Source organism: Syngnathus scovelli, chromosome 15, assembly GCF_024217435.2.
Source record: "Syngnathus scovelli strain Florida chromosome 15, RoL_Ssco_1.2, whole genome shotgun sequence".
NCBI lineage: Eukaryota > Metazoa > Chordata > Actinopteri > Syngnathiformes > Syngnathidae > Syngnathus > Syngnathus scovelli.
In genome coordinates this window covers 9734709-9750904 of record NC_090861.1, presented here as the reverse complement: position 1 = coordinate 9750904, position 16196 = coordinate 9734709, and the positions used below count along the sequence as shown (strand labels likewise).

The 16196-nt window shown below is 48.4% G+C and overlaps 1 protein-coding gene across 1 annotated transcript in view; it reads right to left on the bottom strand.

The window, feature by feature from the left end:
- The window catches only part of sparta (spartin a), a 28559-nt gene that overhangs the window by 10114 nt on the left and 2249 nt on the right, over nt 1–16196 (bottom strand). The window lies entirely within an intron of this gene.

Genomic DNA, 16196 nt, shown 5'->3' with positions numbered 1-16196 from the left:
AGGACGGCCTTCACCCTAACCGTGAAGGCGCCTTCACTCTTTCTAGGAATATAGATTACTGTTTGAGCCACTCATGACAGGTCACTTTAGAGCAGGCCAGGGCACAGGTGATTAGACCACCTGTGAGGATGGGTTTGGAGTCTGTTAAGTTAAAGTTAACTAGCGCTAGGCTAGACTTTCAGCATACACATAGGTCCTCGTGTAGACTAGAGCGCGACAGTTTAAATAGTGCTGCAGTACACATAAACACACTTTCTACTGGGGTAGTAGACAAATCCAATCACTCCGTCCCGACCGGTCTTGCTGATGAAACGGTGCCTGTTTTAGATAACTTCACATGTGTAACAGATACTCATCATCAAATTCCCACGGTCGTTTCATCCCACCGCCCTAATAAACTTTTGAGAGGTGATATTAGGCCTAGAGAACACAATTTTACTTGCATCCCGTTTAAAAATCCTTCGATAGATACGCACCCTGATCAACCAATTACACTTAAATTCGGTTTTATGAATATTAGATCACTTCATACGAAAGCAGTTCTCGTTAATGACCTTATCACGGAACATAATCTAAACGTTTTTGGTCTTTGCGAGACCTGGTTAAAACCTAATGAACTGCTGCCACTTAACGAGGCCTCGCCTCCAAATTTTGTGAGCTCGCATGTGACGTCCTCGAAAAAAGGGTGGGGGTGTCGCCCTCATCTCAAATTCTGAGCTTAGATTTAGGCCTCGCTCAATTCACGTATTTAAAACATTTGAAGTTCTCATTGTGCGATCCACTGCGTTACCGTCATTCTATCTTGTTGTTATTTACCGCCCACCCGGGGCTTACTCTGGCTTCCTGGATGAATTTTCAGAAGTTGTGGCTGATCTAGTGACAAATGCAGATAATATAGTTACCATGGGTGATTTCAACATCCACATGAATTCACCGTCAGAACCACTGACTTCGGCATTTCAAACTTTAATCGATACGTTTGGTTTTACACAAGCCGTACAGGCAGCAACGCATAAGAATGGAAATACCTTAGATCTGGTATTATCCCGGGGACTAGCAACCTCAAATATAACAGTACTGCCATACACTACTGTTCTGTCTGATCATTTTTTAATAAAATTTGAAATTTTAGTTCCTTGTCAAAGACAAGAGAGCAATCAGAATTATAGCAGCCGTAATTTTAACTCCATGACTGCAACTGCGCTATCTGAGTTACTGTCGCCGGCAACCGCCATGTTTCCCGCGTACAGTGGCTCTGTCGATAATCTTACAAATGAATTCAATGCGACATTATTAAAAGCCATCGACTCTGTGGCACCGCTACGTCTGAAAACTCGCCGTAGATGGCCAACTCCGTGGTTCACAGATGAAACACGTACGTTTAAACAATTATGTAGAAAGCATGAGCGCAGATGGCGTTTAACCAAACTTGAGGTTTTCCATCAGGCATGGAAGGACAGCCTCCTGAAATATAAAGATGCGCTTATTTTAGCAAAAACTCGTTATTTTTCGCAAGTCATTAATCTTAATAAAAACAATCCTAAATACTTATTTGATACAGTGGCAAAGCTAACTCTGCACCAGCCGACCCCCGATAGCTCCTTCCACTCAGCTGACGAGTTTATGAAATTTTTTGCTCAAAAGATTGAGTCCATTAGGGACGAGATCAAGAATATCATGCCAATCGCTCCGCCGGTTACTAGCGCTGGGGATCATGCAATAACCCTCTCAAATTTTAAAAGCGTGTCCCTTGAAATGCTTACAAAATTGGTTAGTAGGGCTAAACAAACAACATGTTTACCTGACCCGCTTCCAGCCAAACTACTTAAAGAATTATTTCCAATTTTAGGACCGTCCGTCTTAAATATAATCAATCTGTCTGTTTCCTCTGGGATAGTGCCAATAGCCTTTAAAACCGCTATTATTAAACCACCACTTAAGCGAGCAAATCTTGACCCGGACTGTCTCAGTAATTATAGGCCAGTTTCAAACCTCCCATTCATAGCAAAACTTCTTGAAAAAGTAGTAGCACAGCAGCTTATTGATTACATGGTCGCTAATAATCGATATGATCACATTACCCCAATATTAGCCGAATTACATTGGCTCCCGGTCCATTTAAGATGTGACTTCAAGGTTCTTCTACTAACCTATAAAGCACTGCATGGCTTAGCGCCTTCATATCTCGTCGACCTAGTCGTTCCTTATGTTCCGTCTCGTAACCTTCGTTCGCAAAACGCTAGTCTTTTAGTTATACAGAGGGCCAAGAAAATGTCTGCAGGGTCTAGAGCATTCTCTATTCGGGCTCCAGAGCTTTGGAATGCCCTACCAATGGATATTAGAACTACTACCTCAGTAGAAACATTTAAGACACGTTTAAAGACACATTTCTATGAGATGGCCTTTAACTAACTTGTGATGGCCGATTTGGCCGGAGTTTGTTCTGTTCTCTCTGCCCACCTCCTCCCCGGCTGGGTTGTTGTGTGTTAACGTCATGATGTCTTTTCGGTTCCAGTTGCTGTCATTGGTAATGTCACCCTGTCATTTTGTTTCACGTCTTTTTGGTCAGTCTCGTTGTTAGGTTTTGTTAGGTCATGTCAGTTGCCGAGTCTGTTAGGTTGCCGTTTTTGAGTTTACCAATAAACCCTGGTCCAAGCTGCACTTGGTCGTCCTGCTCCATGCTCCACCCGATCGTGACATTTGCTTCTTCAAGACGTGATCTCCAGCTCTCACTGGAGCGGTTCGCAGCCGAGTGTGAAGCGGTTGGGATGAGGGTCAGCACCTCCAAATCAAAGTCCATGGCTCTCGGTCGGAAAAGGGTGGAATGCCCTCTCGGGATCAGGGATGAGACCCTGCCCCAAGTGGAGGAGTATCTTGGGGTCTTGTTCACGAGCGAGGGCAGGATGGACCGTAAAGTCGACAGGCGGGAGCGGTGCAGCGTCGGCTGTAATGCGGACTCTGTACCGGTCCATTGTGGTGAAGAGAGAGCTGAGCCAAAAGGCAAAGCTCTCAATTTACTGGTCGATCTACGCTCCTACCCTCACCTATGGTCACGAGCTATGAGTCGTGACCGAAAGAACGAGATCCCGGATACAAGCGGCCGAAATGAGTTTTCTCCGTAGGGTGTCTAGGCTCTCCCTTAGAGATAGGGTGAGAAGCTCGGTCATCCGGGAGAGACTCGGAATAGAGCCGCTGCTCCTCCACGTTGAGAGGAGCCAGATGAGGTGGTTCGGGCATTTTATTAGGATGCCTCCTGGACGCCTCCCTGGCGAGGTGTTCTGGGCATGTCCTACCGGCAGGAGACCCCGTGGATGACCCAGGACGCTCTCAGCTGGCCTGGGAACGTCTTGGGATCCCCCAGGATGAGCTGGATGAAGTGGCTGGGGAGAGGTAAGTCTGGGAGTCCCTTCTAAAGCTGCTGCCCCCGCTACCCGACCCCGGATAAGCGGAAGAAGGTGGATGGATGGATGATTATTATTTTGCACGAGCCTGATTAATTGAATCAGGTGTGTTTAACAAGGGAAACTTGGAAAACATGTAGGAATGCGGCCCCTGAGGAAAGAAGTTTGACACCCCTGACTTAGAAGGAAACTTGATATTATTTTTTTCTAATTTTAGGCAGCAAATAAACAAGGAAACCAGAAGAAAAAAGCCCCTCCATCTCCCAAAGAAGTGGATGAAGATTCAAGTGAAGAGGAGGAGGTATGAAAACTTTTCACTCCAATTGTCATGAATATTTTGTCAGAGAATTAACCACTTGCCTGATTGTCACGTTTTACAGACTCTGCCACCAAAAGTGGTCAAAAATGGCAAAGTTGCCAAGAAAGGAAAAAGTGAGTACGAGGAAGATGAGTCTAGTGAATCGTTTTATCTCTTGGGATGTGGGAGGAAACCGGAGTGCCCGGAGAAAACCCACGCGGGCCGGGGAGAACATGCAAACTCCACACAGGAAGGGCCGGAGGTGGAATCGAACCCGCACCCTCTTAACTGTGAGGCGGTCGTGCTAACCAGTGTTCCATCGAACCGCCTGTGATGAGGGTCTATTCATGCTAATTTTATTCATGCACAAAGGGCTAAATTACAAACTAGCGAGCTACACATATAGCGTAGTCCAAAGACTGCAAAACAAGCTGCGAAGAGGAAGGCTGGCGGCAAGACGAACACGCCTCCTGCCAAGAGGGCAAAGTCTGACGGAGAAGGTAAGGATTTTCTAACTTGCTGTCTTTTTCTAGTCATGATATGACAATGTTGTTACTTGAACTAAACGAACATTCTAACGATCTTGTGTTTTAAGGTCTAAAATGGACAGGGACCCTAACCCTAACCTTCCTCCAAAAAGATAGTGGTGAAAAATATAAATCTAGCTTTTAGCACCACTGTAAAGGCCTTGCAGTCCATGTTTGAGAAGGGTTGCCAGTCTTAAAACACATCTGCTGAGGCAACAAGATTTCTTTAAGAAAGCAACCACAGAATAATGCAGCAGTCGAAGCTAGCTACATCGTGAGTGAGATGATTGCTAAAGCAGAAATTTTTTATATATTTTTTTAATTCATTTTTTAATTTATTTATTTAATTCATTATTTTGTGTTAAAAATAAAGATATTTGAGAACATTGGAATGTTTTATCAGCGCTTTTCTAGCCAGTATGTGGTTTCTTCAGTCTGTATCTGCTGTATGATCATTATTATTATTTTATTCATTTATTTCAGATTTATTTATTTTTTTATTCTTTTAGTAGGGCTAAACAAACAACATGTTTACTCGACCCGCTTCCAGCCAAACTACTTAAAGAATTATTTCCAATTTTAGGACCGTCCGTCTTAAATATAATCAATCTGTCTGTTTCCTCTGGGATAGTGCCAATAGCCTTTAAAACCGCTATTATTAAACCACTACTTAAGCGAGCAAATCTTGACCCGGACTGTCTCGGTAATTATAGGCCAGTTTCAAACCTCCCATTCATAGCAAAACTTCTTGAAAAAGTAGTAGCACAGCAGCTTATTGATTACATGGTCGCTAATAATCGATATGACTCTTTTCAGTCTGGTTTTAGAGCTAATCATTCTACAGAGACAGGACTTGCTAAAGTGACTAATGATCTCCTCATAGCTATGGATTCAAATACGTCGTCTGTATTGTTACTACTTGATCTTAGTGCTGCCTTTGACACTGTAGACTTCGATATTTTATTAGGGCGTCTTAAAAGTTGTGTTGGTATCTCAGGGTCAGCACTAAGCTGGTTCAATTCCTATCTATCAGGCAGGACGCACCGAGTGGTCCATGGTAATACGTCCTCTGAGCTTTATAATGTTACGTGTGGTGTCCCACAGGGATCGGTACTCGGACCGATTTTATTTAATATTTATATGATTCCGCTTGGGGACATAATACGTAAATATAATATTAGTTTTCAATGCTACGCGGATGACACCCAATTATATATGCCGTTATCGATGACAGATCCACAGGACTGCTGTAATCTCGAGGTGTGCCTTGCGGAGATTAAGCAATGGATGTCTCTCAACTTCCTTCGTCTTAACCCGGATAAAACTGAGATGTTGATAATTGGTCCTACTCGTTATCAACATTTATTTAAGGAAACCACTATAACTATAGATAACCGTACTATCACTCAGAGTGATACGGTAACTAATCTCGGGGTAATATTTGACCAAGCTCTCCTTTCAAAAACACATTAAGAATATAACCAGGATTGCGTTTTTTCACCTTCGTAATATTGCTAAGATTCGTCCTATCCTCTCGACCGGGGATGCGGAAACTATTATACATGCGTTCGTCACGTCGCGCCTGGACTACTGTAATGTATTATTCTCTGGTCTTTCTAAATCCAGTATTAAAAGTCTACAGTTAGTGCAAAATGCCGCTGCGAGGCTGCTCTCTCGGTCAAGAAAATTTGATCACATTACCCCAATATTAGCCGAATTACATTGGCTCCCGGTCCATTTAAGATGTGACTTCAAGGTTCTTCTACTAACCTATAAAGCACTGCATGGCTTAGCGCCTTCATATCTCGTCGACCTAGTCGTTCCTTATGTTCCGTCTCGTAACCTAGTCTTTTAGTTATACCGAGGGCCAAGAAAATGTCTGCAGGGTCTAGAGCATTCTCTATTCGGGCTCCAGAGCTTTGGAATGCCCTACCAATGGATATTAGAACTACTACCTCAGTAGAAACATTTAAGACACGTTTAAAGACACATTTCTATGAGATGGCCTTTAACTAACTTGTGATGGCCGATTTGGCCGGAGTTTGTTCTGTTCTCTCTGCCCACCTCCTCCCCGGCTGGGGAGGGGGTTAGGTGGCTCAAAAGCTGATAGCGGCTGGCTGGATTCTCGGGGACCAGTTCGGGATGGGGGAGCTGTGGCTCGGCCCCCTTGAGGACACTGCCAGGACAATCGAGGGCACCTCCGGCATCCTTTTTTTTTTTCTTTTTTTTTTTTTTTCCTTGATTTTCATATTATGTATTACTTGTGCACTCTCTGCATCCATTACAACCTGGTGATCCTGAAAGGGGGATCCTTCCATCTGTGGTCCCTTCTCAAGGTTTCTCATTTTCCCCTGGCAGGGGTTTTTTGAGTTTTTCCTTGCCCTTTTGGGAGCTTATGATCAGGGGATGTTTTGAGAATAATTGTCAATTTTGGCTATGTGAAGCCCTTTGAGACTGTTTGTGATTCAGGGCTATACAAATAAACTTGACTTGACTTGACTCTCTGGTTGGAAAGGAGCCCGAGCTGGTGTGCAAGGCAGAAAAGTACCGACTAGACAGTCGGACTTGCCTCCGCACACAGTTTGGGTTCTGGTACAAGCCCTCTCGAGAGGGGCTGGACTCTCTTCCACTCTGGAGTTGCCCACGGTGAGAGGCGTCGAGCAGGTGTGAGCCTACTTATTGCTCTCCGGCTGAGCGCCTGCACATTGGGGTTCACCCTGGTGAACGGGAGGGGAGCCTCCCTCCGGCTTTGGGTGGGGGGACGAGTCTTAACTGGTGTTTGTGTCTATGCACCAAACAGCAGCTCAAAGTAACAACCTTTTTTGGACTTCTTGGAAGAAGTGCTGGACAGGATTCCATCGTTCTGCTTGGTAACTTCAATGCTCACGTGGGCAATGACAGTGAGACCTGGAAGGGCGTAATTGGGAGGAACGGCCCCCCTGATTTGAACGGTGTTCTATTGTTGGACTTCTGAAGCTTGACACGGATTGTCAATAATGAACACCACGTTCAAACATAAGGGTGTGCACCTGGCACCAGGATACTCTAGGCCGCAGTTCGATGATCAATTTTGCAGTCGAGTCATCGGATTTGCAGCCGCATGTTTTGGACACTCGGGCGAAGAGTGGGGCAGAACTGTCAACTGATCACCACCTGGTGGTGGGTTAGCTCCGATGGTGGGGGAAGATGCTGGTCCGACCTGGCAGACCCAAACGTACTGTGAGCGTCTGCTGGGAACGTCTGGCAGGATCCCCTGTCAGGAAGAGCTTCAACTCCCACCTCCGGCAGAGCTTTTCCCACGTCCCGGAAGAGGCGGGGGACATTGAGTCAGAGTGGACCATGTTCCATGCCTCCATTGTTGAGGCAGCCGACCGGAGCTGTGGCCGTAAGGTGATCGGTGCCTGTCGTGGCGGCAATCCCCGAACCCGCTGGTGGACACCTGCGGTAAGGGGATTGGGTCTGCCAGGTCCGACCGGCATCTTCTCATTCTTCGTCAAGCTGAAGAATGAGTCCTAACTCCAGAGGCAGCCGACAGGTACCAGATGGCCAAGCGGAACGCGGCTTCGGCGGTTGCTGAGGCAAAAACCCGGGCGTGGGAGGAGTTTGGCGACGCCACTGAGAATGACTTCCGGATGGCTTCGAGGAAATTCTGATACACCATCCGGCGTCTCAGGAGGGGGAAGCAGTGCACCATCAACACTGTTTACAGTGAAGATAGCGTGCTGCTGACCTCGACTCGGGACGTCGTGAGTCGTGGGGAGAATGCTTCGAAGACCTCCTCAATTCCACCAACACGCCTTCCATTGTGGAAGCAGGGCCTGGAGACTCTGATGTGGACTCTCCAATCTCTGGGGTCGAAGTCACTGTGGCAGTTAAAAAACTCCTCGGGGTCAAGGCCTCAGGAGTGGATGAGATCCGCCCAGAGTTCTTAAAGGCTCTGGATGTTGTGGGGCTGTCCTGGCTGACACGCCTCTGCAGCATTGCGTGGACATCGGGGACGGTGCCTCTGGATTGGCAGACTGGGGTGGTGGGTCCCCTCTTTAATAAGGGGGACCAGAAGGTGTGTTCCAACTACAGAGGAATCACACTCCTCAGCCTTCCTGGTAAGGTCTATTCAGGGGTGCTGGAGAGGAGGGTCCGTCGGGAGGTCGAACCTCAGATTCAGGAGGAGCAGTGTGGCTTTCGTCCTAGCCATGGAACAGTAGACCAGCTCTATACCCACGGCAGGATCCTCGAGGGGGCATGGGAATTCGCTCAACCAGTCCACATGTGTTTTGTGGACTTGGAGAAGGCATTCGACCGTGTCCCTCGGGAAGTTCTGTGGAGGGTGTTTCGGGAGTACGGGGTGCCGAGCCAACTGTTAAGGGTAGTTCGGTCCCTGTATCATCGATGCCAGAGTTTGGTCCACATTTCCGGCAATAAGTCGGATTCGTTCCCAGTGAGGGTTGGACTCCGCCAAGGCTGTCCTTTGTCACCGGTTCTGTTCATAACTTTTATGGACAGAATTTCTAGGCGCAGCCGAGCCGATGAGGGTGTCCGGTTTGGGAACCTCAGCATTGCGTCTCTGCTTTTTGCAGACGACGTGGTGCTCTTTGCTGTCACGTCTTGTCCCCAACTGCTCCACTATGTGTCTGTTGTCTTGGTTTCTGTTTGTGTGCTCGCCCCTCCCCTCCTGTGTGCCCATGATCAGTGTGATTATTCCCACCTGCCTCTCGTTACCTGTCATGTATATAAGTCCTGTCTGCCCCTCACGCCCTGTCGGATTGTTGTGTGTTAACGTCATGATGTCTTTTCGGTTCCAGTTGCTGTCATTGGTAATGTCACCCTGTCATTTTGTTTCACGTCTTTTTGGTCAGTCTCGTTGTTAGGTTTTGTTAGGTCATGTCAGTTGCCGAGTCTGTTAGGTTGCCGTTTTTGAGTTCACCAATAAACCCTGGTCCAAGCTGCACTTGGTCGTCCTGCTCCATGCTCCACCCGATCGTGACAGAATGATCCGACCACCAAAACGACCAGCGCTTGGACCCCCCTCCACCACCAGCTCCCGCTGCGACGCACGATCCACGTCTGAGCAGGTTCCAGCGCCATGGGCTCCACAGCTGCCGTCTAACTTGCTCCTGCAACACCAGACCCGCGGCTGCCACCAGACTTCGCTCCAGCGACTCCGGACCCGCGGATGCCATCAGACTCCCGGCTACCATCGGGCCTCACCCCGACGTCACTGGACCCACGGCCGTCGTCGGACTTCTTGCCAGCAACGCCGGACCTGCGGTTGTCGCCGGACTTTGAGCCAGCTGCACCTGGCTCCACGTCCACTGCTGCGGCGCGTGATGGCTCCTGCCGCTACGCACAGCCACGCCTTCTGAAATGCCGCCGATCGCGGCACAGACTTCCAGAGTCGCCGCCAGAGGGCGGTTCTGTCCCCCAAGTTGCCGTCCGAGTGCGGTTCTGTTCCCCAAGTCGCCGCCCGGGTGCGGTTCGGTTCCCCGGGTCGCCGCCCGGGTGCGGTTCCCCAAGTCGCCGCCCGAGTGCGGTTCTGTCTCCCAATTCGCCGCCCGAGTGCGGTTCTGTCCCCCAAGTAGCCGCCTGTGTGCAGTTCGGTTCCCCAAGTCGCCGCCCGAGTGCGGTTCGGTTCCCCAAGTCGCCGCCCGAGTGCGGTTCGGTTCCCCAAGTCGCCGCCCGAGTGCGGTTCGGTTCCCCAAGTCGCCGCCCGAGTGCGGTTCGGTTCCCCAAGTCGCCGCCCGAGTGCGGTTTGGTTCCCCAAGTCGCCGCCTGAGTGCGGTTCTGTTCCCCAAGTCGCCGCCCGAGCGCGGTTCTGTTCCCCAAGTCGCCGCCCGAGTGCGGTTCGGTTACCCTAGTCGCCGCCCGAGTGCGGTTCGGTTCCCCTAGTTTGTTTTTTGGGACGTCGGGAGCCGTCCCTTGTGGGGGGGGGGTTCTGTCACGTCTTGTCCCCAACTGCTCCACTATGTGTCTGTTGTCTTGGTTTCTGTCTGTGTGCTCGCCCCTCCCCTCCTGTGTGCCCATGATCAGTGTGATTATTCCCACCTGCCTCTCGTTACCTGTCATGTATACAAGTCATGTCTGCCCCTCACACCCTGTCGGATCATTGTTGTGTGTTAACGTCATGATGTCTTTTCGGTTCCAGTTGCTGTCATTGGTAATGTCACCCTGTCATTTTGTTTCACGTCTTTTTGGTCAGTCTCGTTGTTAGGTTTTGTTAGGTCATGTCAGTTGCCGAGTCTGTTAGGTTGCCGTTTTTGAGTTCACCAATAAACCCTGGTCCAAGCTGCACTTGGTCGTCCTGCTCCATGCTCCACCCGATCGTGACATTTGCTTCTTCAAGACGTGATCTCCAGCTCTCACTGGAGCGGTTCGCAGCCGAGTGTGAAGCGGTTGGGATGAGGGTCAGCACCTCCAAATCAAAGTCCATGGCTCTCGGTCGGAAAAGGGTGGAATGCCCTCTCGGGATCAGGGATGAGACCCTGCCCCAAGTGGAGGAGTATCTTGGGGTCTTGTTCACGAGCGAGGGCAGGATGGACCGTAAAGTCGACAGGCGGGATCGGTGCAGCGTCGGCTGTAATGCGGACTCTGTACCGGTCCATTGTGGTGAAGAGAGAGCTGAGCCAAAAGGCAAAGCTCTCAATTTACTGGTCGATCTACGCTCCTACCCTCACCTATGGTCACGAGCTATGAGTCGTGACCGAAAGAACGAGATCCCGGATACAAGCGGCCGAAATGAGTTTTCTCCGTAGGGTGTCTAGGCTCTCCCTTAGAGATAGGGTGAGAAGCTCGGTCATCCGGGAGAAACTCGGAATAGAGCCGCTGCTCCTCCACGTTGAGAGGAGCCAGATGAGGTGGTTCGGGCATTTTATTAGGATGCCTCCTGGACGCCTCCCTGGCGAGGTGTTCTGGGCATGTCCTACCGGCAGGAGACCCCGTGGATGACCCAGGACGCGCTGGAGGGACTGTCTCTCAGCTGGCCTGGGAACGTCTTGGGATCCCCCAGGATGAGCTGGATGAAGTGGCTGGGGAGAGGTAAGTCTGGGAGTCCCTTCTAAAGCTGCTGCCCCCGCTACCCGACCCCGGATAAGCGGAAGAAGGTGGATGGATGGATGATTATTATTTTGCACGAGCCTGATTAATTGAATCAGGTGTGTTTAACAAGGGAAACTTGGAAAACATGTAGGAATGCGGCCCCTGAGGAAAGGAGTTTGACACCCCTGACTTAGAAGGAAACTTGATATTATTTTTTTCTAATTTTAGGCAGCAAATAAACAAGGAAACCAGAAGAAAAAAGCCCCTCCACCTCCCAAAGAAGTGGATGAAGATTCAAGTGAAGAGGAGGAGGTATGAAAACTTTTCACTCCACTTGTCATGAATATTTTGTCAGAGAATTAACCACTTGCCTGATTGTCACGTTTTACAGACTCTGCCACCAAAAGTGGTCAAAAATGGCAAAGTTGCCAAGAAAGGAAAAAGTGAGTACGAGGAAGATGAGTCTAGTGAATCGTTTTATCTCTTGGGATGTGGGAGGAAACCGGAGTGCCCGGAGAAAACCCACGCGGGCCGGGGAGAACATGCAAACTCCACACAGGAAGGGCCGGAGGTGGAATCGAACCCGCACCCTCTTAACTGTGAGGCGGTCGTGCTAACCAGTGTTCCATCGAACCGCCTGTGATGAGGGTCTATTCATGCTAATTTTATTCATGCACAAAGGGCTAAATTACAAACTAGCGAGCTACACATATAGCGTAGTCCAAAGACTGCAAAACAAGCTGCGAAGAGGAAGGCTGGCGGCAAGACGAACACGCCTCCTGCCAAGAGGGCAAAGTCTGACGGAGAAGGTAAGGATTTTCTAACTTGCTGTCTTTTTCTAGTCATGATATGACAATGTTGTTACTTAAACTAAACGAACATTCTAACGATCTTGTGTTTTAAGGTCTAAAATGGACAGGGACCCTAACCCTAACCTTCCTCCAAAAAGATAGTGGTGAAAAATATAAATCTAGCTTTTAGCACCACTGTAAAGGCCTTGCAGTCCATGTTTGAGAAGGGTTGCCAGTCTTAAAACACATCTGCTGAGGCAACAAGATTTCTTTAAGAAAGCAAGCACAGAATAATGCAGCAGTCGAAGCTAGCTACATCGTGAGTGAGATGATTGCTAAAGCAGAAATTTTTTATATATTTTTTTAATTCATTTTTTAAATTATTTATTTAATTCATTATTTTGTGTTAAAAATAAAGATATTTGAGAACATTGGAATGTTTTATCAGCGCTTTTCTAGCCAGTATGTGGTTTCTTCAGTCTGTATCTGCTGTATGATCATTATTATTATTTTATTCATTTATTACAGATTTATTTATTTTTTTATTCTTTTTTTTTCTTTATTCATTTAATTCATTATTTTGTGTTGAAAATAAAGATATTTGAGAGCATTGGAATATTTTATCAGTGCTTTTCTTGTGGAAATCCTGATGCAGCCCAGCCTCACCCACACTCTGCCTCCAGCGGCCCCCATGTAAATTGAGTTTGAGACCCCTGGTGTGGAAGATGAATAGAAGAAGATGCGAAGAAAGTCAGAGAAAAAATGAAGAACACAGAGCTTAAGGGTCGCAGAATGAGGCTTGAATATGCCAGGCCCAAGGGAGAAGGCGGCCGCAGTGGTGGCTATGGTGGCTATGGCGGCTATGGCGGCTATGGCGGCTATGGCGGACATGGTGGCGGTGGATTCGGCGGCAGAGGAAGAGGAGACCCTCGTGGAGGGGGATGTGGATGCGGCGACGGCTTTGGGGGCAGATACATTTGTTATGGGCCTAGTTATTTTCTCGAATAAAACTGATTTTTTTTTACCACAGTTCCTGTTACCCTGAAGTCTGTTTTTAGGATTGAAATTTGTCGACAAACCATCACGGGCTTCAAGAAACGAAGCCTGTGGAGAGCCCAAGGCTCGCTGACCAGCTAAACAGGTTCTACTGCAGGTTTGATCGGTCCTCCCACACAACGGGACCTCCTGCAGCACAATCCACATACTCACCTCCCCCCACAACTGCTCTGTCCACACCTCCATCACCGTGGTCACCGACTCTCTTTCTTGCAGAGGCCGCGCCCGCACTCCAGATTCGCGAGGAGGAAGTGCGCCAGATGTTCCGGAGACAAAAGATCAGGAAGGCACCGGGCCCAGACGGCGTGTCACCTTCCTGCTTGAAAGTCTGCGCTGAGCAGCTGGCGCCCACCTTTGCACGGATCTTCAACCGTTCCCTGGACCTGTGTGAGGTGCCCTCGTGCTTCAAGAGCTCCACCATCGTTCCAGTGGCCAAGAAGCCCGCCATCACAGGTGTGAATGACTATAGACCTGTTGCACTGACATCTGTGGTCATGAAATCTTTCGAGAGGTTAGTACTGAACCACCTGAAGGATGTCACGGGCCCCCTGCTGGACCCCCTCCAGTTTGCCTACCGGGCAAACAGGTCGGTGGATGATGCGGTCAACATGGGACTGCACTACATCCTGCAACACCTGGACACCCCAGGAAAGTACGCCAGGATCCTGTTTGTGGACTTCAGCTCGGCGTTCAACACCATCGCTCCTGACATCCTCCAACAGAAGCTCATCCAGCTTGCGGTGCCTGCCTCCACCTGTCAGTGGATCACCAGCTTCCTGACCAACAGGAGACAGCGTGTGAGGCTGGGGAGCATCACATCTGACACCCTGACCACCAACACTGGAGCTCCTCAGGGATGCGTCCTCTCCCCACTGCTCTTCTCCTTCTACACCAACGATTTCTCCGCAAGTGACTCTTCCGTGAAGCTCCTGAAGTATGCAGACGACACCACTCTCATCGGACTGATCCAGAACGGTGATGAGACTGCGTACAGACAGGAGGTGGAGCGGCTGGTCCACTGGTGCAGCCAAAACCACCTGGACCTGAACCCGCTCAAGACCGTGGAGATGACAGTGGACTTCAGGCGAGGCCTTTCACCACTTTCACCCCTCACTATCCGCAGTAATACTATTCTCTCATCAGACACCTTCAAGTTCCTGGGAACCACAATCTCTCGGGACCTGAAATGGACCGGCCACATAGACTCTGTCCGGAAGAAGGCCCAGCAGAGGCTGTACTTCCTGAGACAGCTCAAGAAGTTCAACCTGCCACAGGAGCTGCTGAAGACCTTCTACACTGCCATCATCCAGTCTGTCCTCTGCACCTCCATCACTGTCTGGTTTGGATCGGCCTCCAAACAAGACAAGCACAGACTGCAATGGACAATAAGGACTGCAGAAAAGATAATTGGAATCAACCTCCCATCTATCCAAGACTTGTACCTGTCCAGGACCAGGAAACGTGCAAGTAACATCTCAACAGACCCTTCGCACCCAGGTTGCAGCCTGTTTGAACTACTCCCCTCCGGACGCCGTTATAGAGCTCTGTACACTAAAACCAGCAGACACAGAGACAGCTTCTTCCCCCAGGCTGTCGCTCTGATGAACTCACACCACTCTTAGAGTCTCAGAGTCATTACTGTGCAATAACATCCCGCTTGCCACACCTTTTTTGTCTACACTGTTTGTACTATGTGTCCTCTCTGCATCCATTGCAGCCTGGTCATCCTAGAAGAGGGACCCTCCCATCTGTGGTCTCTTCTCAAGGTTTCTCATTTCCCCTAGCTGGAGTTTTGAGTTTTTCCTTGCCCTCTTGGGAGTTTAAGATCAGGGGGTGTTTGAGAATATCTTTCGTTCTTCACATGTCCTAAGTGTTGTTGTTAGTCACCTAAATGTTGAACAGAGGCTATGATTTACCGAAGTCAAATTCCTTGTTTGGCACGCTCAAACATGGCGAATAAAAAAACTCTTGAATCTTGAATCTTGTCCTTTTAGGTGGATGATTTGGAGGCAAGCCCCAGGGGAAGAGAATATAGAAAACAGTCAGTCTTCATACACGTCATCGCAAAGTTAAGGAGTTAAACAGTTAAGTACTTAAAGTTACTTTTGTACTTGATATGCATGTTATGCGAACCTAAGTTTTGAAGCGGGAGCAACAGCAATGTCTAAATACTCTTTTTAATTTATACAAACATAGTTGCTCCATCAGAGCACAGACACTGCACACACAGCTTGGTAACTTTTCCATTACACATAAGGCAGAGCTCATTAACGTCATGACACATTGATACAAACATTCAGTAGATAACAAGACATTCTTATGAGGATATGTTTTTCCTTCTTTTCCCCTCCCTTTTCTTCCCTTCCGTATTCCTGCTTGCGGACAGTATAAAACCTTCTGATCTGGAGTCTGACCTTGTTGTTTTCATCTGCTGAAGTGCACTGTGTACTGACGGCCGTGAAGCAACCCAAGATCTTGCAAATAAAGAACCAACTATTACTCCACATCTTTGTTTTCCTTGCTCAACGACGGACATCTTGAACAAAACGCAACAGTTTATATGTTCGTTTGTCTCACCAGTTCTACGGTGAGTCTGTGATGGGTTAGGGTGGCATTGTATGTCGATGATAAGTGCTTTTGTAAAGCAAAAAATAATAAATGTAGTCACTGGACAGAATGACAAAGAACATTTGGGGCTCCACTTCCCCTCGAGCAAGGAGGAGAACAGAAATTTTGAGTCCACTCAACTATGTCACAAGTGTTAGGGTTTTCCAGGTTATCTTTATCGTAGGATTATGTTGGAATATAGACTATAATGATTAACCAATCTTGTCTTGCTCTCACAACGCAGTAAAATAAAGTGGTTGCTTCCTCTGTTTGATTGACCAGCTGCAGAGGAAGCAATCAAAGTTGTTCTGTTTCCCACAACATCGTAAAACACCCCCTGCTCTGATCTTACCAGAGGCCGGGGGTTCACCAAACCTGTCCACTCTCACCCCCACTCTGTTCCTCCTAATAAATATGCCCTTGCAGGAAGGAGGGTTCAGACTTCATTCCTTGAGCGAGTGAACTCTCCACCTGCAGGTGTCTA